This window comes from Marmota monax, unplaced genomic scaffold (genome assembly GCF_021218885.2).
Source record: "Marmota monax isolate L192 unplaced genomic scaffold, Marmota_monax_Labrador192_F-V1.1 WCK01_AAM20220418_F8-fsc00007, whole genome shotgun sequence".
In the NCBI taxonomy this organism is placed as follows: domain Eukaryota; kingdom Metazoa; phylum Chordata; class Mammalia; order Rodentia; family Sciuridae; genus Marmota; species Marmota monax.
This window is the reverse complement of record NW_026692781.1, coordinates 30,775,131-30,783,708: the sequence shown is the minus strand read 5'-3', so window position 1 is coordinate 30,783,708 and position 8,578 is coordinate 30,775,131. Positions and strand designations below refer to the sequence as shown.

General features: G+C 34.6%; 1 non-coding gene across 1 annotated transcript; it reads left to right on the top strand.

Moving 5' to 3' along the window:
* Window positions 1-8,182: 8,182 nt before the first annotated feature.
* Window positions 8,183-8,275, top strand: LOC124094717 (small nucleolar RNA SNORD88). Its single transcript, XR_006852310.1, has one exon. It is a non-coding gene; the product is annotated as a small nucleolar RNA SNORD88 (small nucleolar RNA).
* The last annotated feature ends 303 nt before the right edge of the window (window positions 8,276-8,578 follow it).

The window sequence follows — 8,578 nt, the reverse complement described above, 5'->3', positions numbered from 1 at the left end:
TACTGTTTTAAAGCAAATGATCATATGGGCAAACACTTTGGAATTGTGAGTAGGCAGAAAAATGAGGTAATGTGTATAAATAGGACCCAGGGAAGTGGGAGAAGGGATCACTTCTCTTGTGAGTTATGGAACCACTGATATAATGATTATAAATAGCGTACCTCATTGGGGTTGTGGATTAGAATCTCTTCAACATCTTAGTCTGAATATCGTGTACTTGATTACCTGAATTAACTGCAATGGTATTTATTTTCCTTGTGACAAGTATCTACCAACTCTTAGAGGATTTGAATTTTACACAATATGTATCTATAAAGAACTCAAAAACATACTATTAAGATATTTTAATTAAGAAATAATATGCATGTTTGATATTTTGTGTGATTATAAACCACAACATTAGTTATCTTTTTATGGTAAATCTAATGTGAGTTAAGAAGTTGGATAATTAATTTAGACTTAAGATTTTAAGTTGGAATCCTATTATGTCTGTGTTCAGTGTTGAAGCCTTTAAACAAATTTAAGGTTTGCCCTATTTACAAATTTAACTTGTTTTAGTAATAGTACTCATTAGAAACACTTTATCTGAATTACTTATAATTTTAATTGGCATGTCTACACAGGACATCGGGTTAATAAATGAAGTTTAAAATCATTTGATATGATTGCTGAAAAATCCCTAGAGTTTATTAACATGTTAGAATTATACTATTTTCAAGGTAAAAACCTTTATGCTTTTATTTTTCCCTGGTTTTCACAAGGGACCAAGAAAGCCACAGAGTTAGAATTACACGGAAACGCAGAACAAATAACTATTCGTGCATATGCCCCCACCCTTATATGCCTTGCTATCCACATCCCCCATCTGCACTCCCTCAGCCCTAGTCCTGGCTGCCATAGGAGACAGAAACTTGTGCTCTAAAACTTTTCTAGAGAAAATGTGAAAGTCTCAGGAAAAGGAAAAATCTTAATATTTTACTGTACAAACTGTAAATGCCTTCACTTGTATGTTTATTACCACCCCTTACAGGTTGACTTTTGCATTTGCTAACCAGAACTTCATGATTTCTCCTGACCCCAGCCCTCACCTCAATCGGAAGGGTATTCTTAGGCTAAGTTATATTCAAAAGAAATCCTGAAAGTTGACAGATTAAGAAACTAGACTGTGGTGTCAAGGCCCTCTGGGAGTGAACACAACTTCTTTTCTCTCTTCAAAATAATTAAAAGTAAACAATAAATTCTAACTTTACATTAGGAGTCTTTGATATTTTTTCCCACAACAATGCCTGTATGAATGTTTCTACTTTCTATCTGCAAAGAAATTAAAGCCATGATGAGCTTGAGACAGACTTTAAGAAATAAAGTAGCTCTCCTCTGTTTCTATCAGACAACACTCCTCCAGAAGAGGGTCATATCTAATGAATTTGCTGGTCCTTTTGTCCCCAATCCCAGCTTGAGCGCCTCATACATTTTGGCATTATAAAAGTTTTCTCTGGGGCTGAGGCTGTAGCTCAGTGATAGAGCACTTGTCTAGCATGTGTGAGGCCCTGGGTTCGATCACCAGCATCACATAAAAAACTAAATAAACAAAATAAAAGTATTGTGTCTGTCTACAACTAAAAATATTTTTTAAAGTTTTCTCTCACTATAACATTATAAATTCTAAGAAATATATCTATTATTTTTATAATCTTCATAAATAAGTTTTAATTTATAGTTATGATGATTTTTGGAGGACCACTAGTTTATAGAGAAAAACATTTTCATACATATACATATAAGCACACACACACAAGAACATCATACTTTACATGTGATACAAACATATGGATTACTTGGCTTAGTTTTCAACATTTAATGAATGCTTGCTGTTTATTATTTGTTCTAAGCACTTACTCATATTTATTCATTAAACATTCAAAACTATGACAGGTACTAGCACTAGGCTCATTTTATAGAGAGGGAAGTGAAGGGATAAAGGGGTAAACTAACTTGCCAACATAATTATGATCACTTAGTTAAGAATTAAATGTATCAGGGATCCAAACAAAGGCATTCTGCTTATGAGCCTCTGTTTCTAGCATAATGAAATAAGCCTTCTAAACAATGACACTTTTTACTTTGTGAAATGAAAAGCAGAATGATTTAAATTAAGATTCAATGATCATTTATTACTGTGTAGTTTCTGGAGTAGTTTGAAGAATTTAGATGCTGCACCTTTCTTAGTACTCCTGGAAATAAAAATCCTTCCTGTGGCATTGTTATGGTTTGGATTTGAGATGTCCCCCAAAAGCTCATGTGCCAGACAATGCAAGAAGGTTCAGAGGAGAAATGATTGGGTTGTAAAAGTCTTAACCCAATCAGTGAATTAATCCCCTGATAGGGGTTAACTGAGTGATAACCGAAGTGGTAGGGTGTGACCAGAGGAGGTGGGAATTGGGGTGTGAATGGGGTATATATATTTTAATCTGTCAAGTGAAGTCTCTTTTTCTGCTTTCTGCTCACATCACAACTTAAGCTGCTTCCCACCACCACACTCTCCTGCCATGATCTCCCTCCATGATGTTCAGCCTGGCCTCCAGCCCTGAAGAGTGGAGCCGGCCTTCTATGGACTAAGACCTCTGAAACTGTGAGCCCTCAAATAAACTTTTCCTCCTCTATGATTGTTCTGGTCAGATCCTTTTAGTCACAGCAGGAAAATAAAAAAGCTCACTAACACAGGCATTATTCTTTGGCTGCACTTCAGTGTCACCAGGATAAGTTCAGGAATTTCCCTGACATCATTAGGTCTAATGGTTCACCAGAATTCACATGCTCTCAGCTTTCTAATCAAAGTCAGCTGATACTATTTAGGTTCCTTCTTTAAGTTTTTAATTTTTTAAAGATAAAAATGCATCTTGCTGAGGACCTAAATGCCAATTTCATGTGCATTAAAACATCAGAATTCCTATTAAAGATTATAGTGGGAATGTTGGCAGACCCTTCCTTGCTTCAGGGTTGGGTGCGTGGTACTACTGTAAGTATGTGTCATCATGGCATATTTGTGCAATAAAATTTAAATCTTGGTCAGGAATCAGTTAGAAACTTGATATTTTTGACTCACTCTTCTCTGTTATTGCTTATCATCCTTGAAGATATATTTTTGGCATCTTCAAAATAAGGAATCTGGTTCTTATTGCTTTAGGCTATATAAATACACCCTGTTTATATTAAAATGATAAGCAAATATACTTAAAGTTGGAAAACATGACCACAGAAAACATTTTTCCCCCTCTATTTTTGAAAACACTGATAAAATTTTATTTTCACTAAACTTTTGCCCATGGCCAAAAGAACCTTTTCCACACTGAAACACTTTCATATTGCTTTCATGTGGCCTGAATAGATCCTGTTATAAATATTATTTTGGTTATAAAAATATGAAAGTACATATTTTATGAGCATATAACACTGCAATAGTATCTGTTGATATTGTAATCCTATTTTTTAAAAGATTTACTAGTATTTCAGTGCTTTATCTTGCAAAATAACTAGTTGTTAAGATAGCAAAATAAAATGGAAAGAGGAGGCAAGAAGATATGGATTTGACTTTTGCATTAACTAGCTGTATAACTAGGAACAAGTCCTTTAATCACCTTGAACTTCAGTTACTTTATATTTAGAGAGAATGATAATCCCTATTCCTAAGGTAGTTATGAAGTGTACAAAATTAACACATATTAAAATCCTCGTGGGGCTGGGTTTGTGGCTCAGCAGTAGAGTGCTTTCATGCAGGGCCCTGGGTTTGATCTTCAGTATCACATAAAAATAAATAAATAAAATAAAGGTATTGAGTCCAACTACAACTAAAAAATATATTTTAAAAAATCCTCATAGAGAAGATTTTCAATATTCTCTCTCCATCCCTCTAACTTCCACAAATTTAGCTAACTCAGTTAAAAGCAATTTATTTATGTTTGAACATCCATTCACAATTTTGAAAACTACACATAAACCATACTAAGAAGAGTTTTACTCTTCCTATTTTTAAAAAGCAAGTTTGCTCTTCATATAGATTTACAATGTTTACATTCTTTCTGTGCATCTTTTGGCTTGTTTTATAGTTTTGGAAGGCATTAGCAGCACTATGGTTTTTAGATAACAAGTTCATCATAGATAAGATTATTTAAAATATTTAAATTCTAAATAATAAATTATAACACTTTTGTATCAATTAATATTTTCTTCTCCTTGGGTTTCTTGTGAATGATTCCCTTTTAATCCCTGTGATTAGATTGTAATTAAATTATTCTTGCTATGTAAATTATAGACAAATCTCTGATTATAGCAGATACTTTGGTGTCCTGAATCCCATCCCCATGGCTTTCTCTAATTTTAGCCATAATCTCAGATTCATGCAGTGTTGCACTTCAAGCTATGTTCCCACTTCTGCTTTCTGCCTTCCAAGCCATGAAAGTCACTGGAACCTACTTGGCCTCTGTACACTGTAGGCCTGAAAGGCTAGAGGGAAACCCTTCTTGACCAAATGAAAATGGGAACCATTTGATAAGTACCCCAAATTTTATCCTTCCAGAAGTTCATTTTGTACCCTATTCAGAGATCCTGATGGAGTCAAGCCCCAATTGTGTACAGCAGTGGTTCACTCAATTCACTCTCATATTGGGTTGTCCTTCTTTTCTGCCTCATTCTTTCTGCTCCCTCACTCCTGCTTTCTGGGGCCATCTCCGAAATAAAGTACCCACACCCAAGTCCTTGTCTCAGGCTTTGCTTTTCAATGAATCCAGTCAAAGACCCTGACCTTGCAGCTTCCTCTTAATTTTTTTTTCTAAAAATTGTTTTAATTGATTTTAAAAAAATAAATGACAGAGGAATGCATTACAATTCTTATTACACATATACAGCACAATTTTTCATATCTCTGGTTGTATATAAAGTATGTTCACACCAATTCATGTCTTCATACATGTACTTTGGATAATGATAATGACTCCCTTTTCCCTCCAGGATGAAGGCCAAATTCTTTAGCAAGATTGCCAAGAACTTTGCTCAAGAAACTAACCTAGGCTTGATCTCCTACTCATTATCACATAGACCTCCTAAACTCTAGCAATACTGCACAACTTGTTCCTGTTGACTATACTATGTTCTCAAATACCTTTGTGTCCTGATACATGCTTTTCTTACACCAGCATACTCTTTCCTCCCTCATTTGTCTTTCTATCCTCAGTTCACTAGTACTACTACAACATCAGCCAAATCAGGCATTCCTAGGTACATGCCATACTCCCATAATATTACCATTCTGTTTAACCATACTTATAGCTTCTGATGTCAGAAATGGCAAAAATTGGTGTATACTTAGCATCATCAACTAGAAAGAAGCTCCATACGAGGAAAAAGAGAATTGGGTCAATGACCTGGAGTCAGGTTGCCAAATTTATCAAGTAAATATAGTTAAATGTAGAATTCAGATATTCATAAAAATAACACTTTAACGTGTTATTATTATTAATACAGTCATTATAATATGATATCAGATTTTTCAAGTTTTCCAGGAACAACCTTCTGGTGTATTCAAAACTGGGATGGGGTTATGGAGACTGGACTTCTGTTTTGAGATCCCTTATAGCCATCACCTTTCAATCGAGTTTCATTGTTCTTGAAATGAATTATACACATAATTTTTACAAGGCATGATGAGCTTCCACATGAGTTAAACCATACTTCAGGGAAACAGATTTAGAGCTGAACTAAGAGAGCCTAAGCATTATACTTTTTAATTTATTAGTAACTTCTGATGAGTACCAAAACCACATAAAAAGAGTCTTTCAAATAGTAAGAACAATAAAAGTAATGACTTTATTTAATTCTAAAGTTTAAGTTTTTCTTTAATCTATTATCAAATATTTGATTGGTTGTTATCCATGTTAGTGTATAAAATTCAAACCACAAATGAAAAAAATATTTCTTAGCAATTGGGTTGAACCCTTCATTCCCTAGAAAATTCAACATATTTGAGGGGGGCATAATTTTAAAAATTTTATTAGAATCTGAAAAAATCTCAAAAAATAATTCCCCAAATTTTGTCTATTTGGATTTGATCATGCTCCCTATTGTACTCTGATTCCTTTGTTAACAAGAAGACTTGGGATATTGCATCAGTTAAATCATAAAAGTGAATCTTGGAATCAAAGAGTAATATTTCAAATCCATCATTAGTGCTTCAAATAACAAAAGCTGACATTTTGTGCTCATTTGCAGTCAGCAGGAATTTGGCAGGAAGATATCAAGTAGAGGGTTTCAGAAAATTTTCACAGAAATAATGGAGTGTCTATCTGGTACTTTTACCCTGGTGATGAGCAAACTTTTGTAACCAGTGTGAATAACAAGATTAAAGCCAATAGGTGCCTAATCAGATTGCTCTTCTGCACCTAGAAAAATTAGTTACCCAGGACTGTTCTCTATTCAATAAAGGGGATAGAAAAATCTGTGGCATTCACTCAGGTTTCATTATTACATTTTTTCACACTTAATTTCCTGTGCTGGATACCTTGGCAAATGAGTGGCGCATTCCTCACTACACAAAACCCCCTTCACATATTTGATATTCTCTCTAGAACATGAACAGGAGAGACATAACAAGAGCACAGCAGTCAAATCCATTTTTCTTTTGATTATCTATATATTAAAAATAATTAACTATAGATAAAATGTTATTTTAAGCTTTTTGTGTGCAACAAATATTGAGTTTATATTAGAAAACAAGTAATTTTTTTAAGTTATTAGGATATAGCTGTAAGAAAAACAGGGGCTCTTTTTCTAGTTAGGTACTAATGGGGAGAAACACAACTAAGAAACAATGTGCCAGGCTGTGATAAATGCTGTAAAGAAACATGATAAAGAGCAAGGTGGAGAGGGGATAGTAGAAAATTACCAGGGTACAGTCAGCATGGTCTCTCATGAGTTGTCACATGAGATAATCTTGTAGTTCTTGGAGGAAAGAGTATTTCAGGTAAAGGAGCTAGCCACATATAAAGGTCTCATGATAGTAATGGACTCTGTTTTTGAAAATTGGCATGTGGCTAGAGGGGTTATGAGGGGTCGTGTAGAGAGACATAGGAGATTAGGTCAAAGAGGAAGTGGGTGGTCAGATAATAGAAAAATTTGTAGGGGCAGAGAGAAACAAATTTTGGTGATTTGAAAGGATTTCTTTGTCTACTGTGTGGAAAATAGATTTTAAAGAGACAAATGAGAATGCTATGAGATACTAATCCAGAGCCACAAGATTGTGGTTTGGATCAAGGTGACAAATGAGAGGAAAGAGGAATCAGAATGATGTCAAGGTTTCTGGGGTATATAAATGGTAAAATACAGTTGTGATATAATGAGATAGGGAAGTCCAGAGAACAAATTTGGAAAGAATAATAAGAGCTGGTTTTCATGCATACTTATTTTGAGTTGTCTGTTAGATATGCATGAGGTAATGTCAAATTGACAGTTGATATATTCACCTAGTAATTGGAAGAACTGTTAAGGCCAGGGGGTGCATATGAGATTAAGAAGTATGTGCATTCAAGGACTTAGGCGCTTTGCTTGGGTCTTCAAATGTCCAATGAGTAAATAACAGAAGGGTAAAAATCTTGCCATCTCTGCCTCGATTTTGCATTTGTCTCCTTTGATCTGAGTTACCTTGAATTCCAGGAACAACAGGTCTGGTTGATAAACATATTGTGATGAATTGAAACTAACACCCAAATTGTGATGTACACAACTTTTTATTGACAAGGCTCTGTTTGACCATTCTAAGATAATGATCAACCAGAATGCAACTTAACCAAGACTACTCAACAATACATATTTCTGAGTTCATCTTATCTGTATAATCCAGAAGCTCATATCAGTATCCCCCCAAACAGGGATGAGATGGTTCATCTCATTCTTCTTCCCAATATGGCCACATTGTTTGACATTCCTTTCTTGCTTTTCACGATGACTTTTTCTGTTTGGTTTTTGTGGCAAGTGGCCAGAACTGATTTGTTGACACCCCCAGAGTCAAACTTCCTGCCTAAGACTCTGTCAACTTATGAAGAGTATTAAGACACATGTGCATGGGTGAGATCTCCTAGAGAATATGTTTAGATAAAGAAGAGCTCTGACAAATGAGCCTCCAAGAATCCAACATTTATTCCCATGATATCTAGCTCTGGACTCTCTGATCATCCCTGAGGACATAGTGTCCCATAGGACCTTTGATAACTGGGGGTCTGAGGGACCCCGGTTAAAATAATAATAATAAAAATAATAAAAAAAATTTGTAATCACAGAAACACAAATTAGAACATTGAGAAAAAGTTCATACCCTTCATATTGGCAATTTTTTTTAAAAAAGGACAATATAAATTGTCAAGGATGTAGAGCAAGAAAAACTTGGATAGAGGTATAAATTGATATAATCAAATTGAAAAGCTAATTAGCAATAATTGGTAAAGTTGAACTTTAGAGATTGGAGAGATGAAAAGAAAATAGGTCGAAGGACCAAGAAAGAATGGACAACCAAGTGAGAGGAGACTTTTGAAAT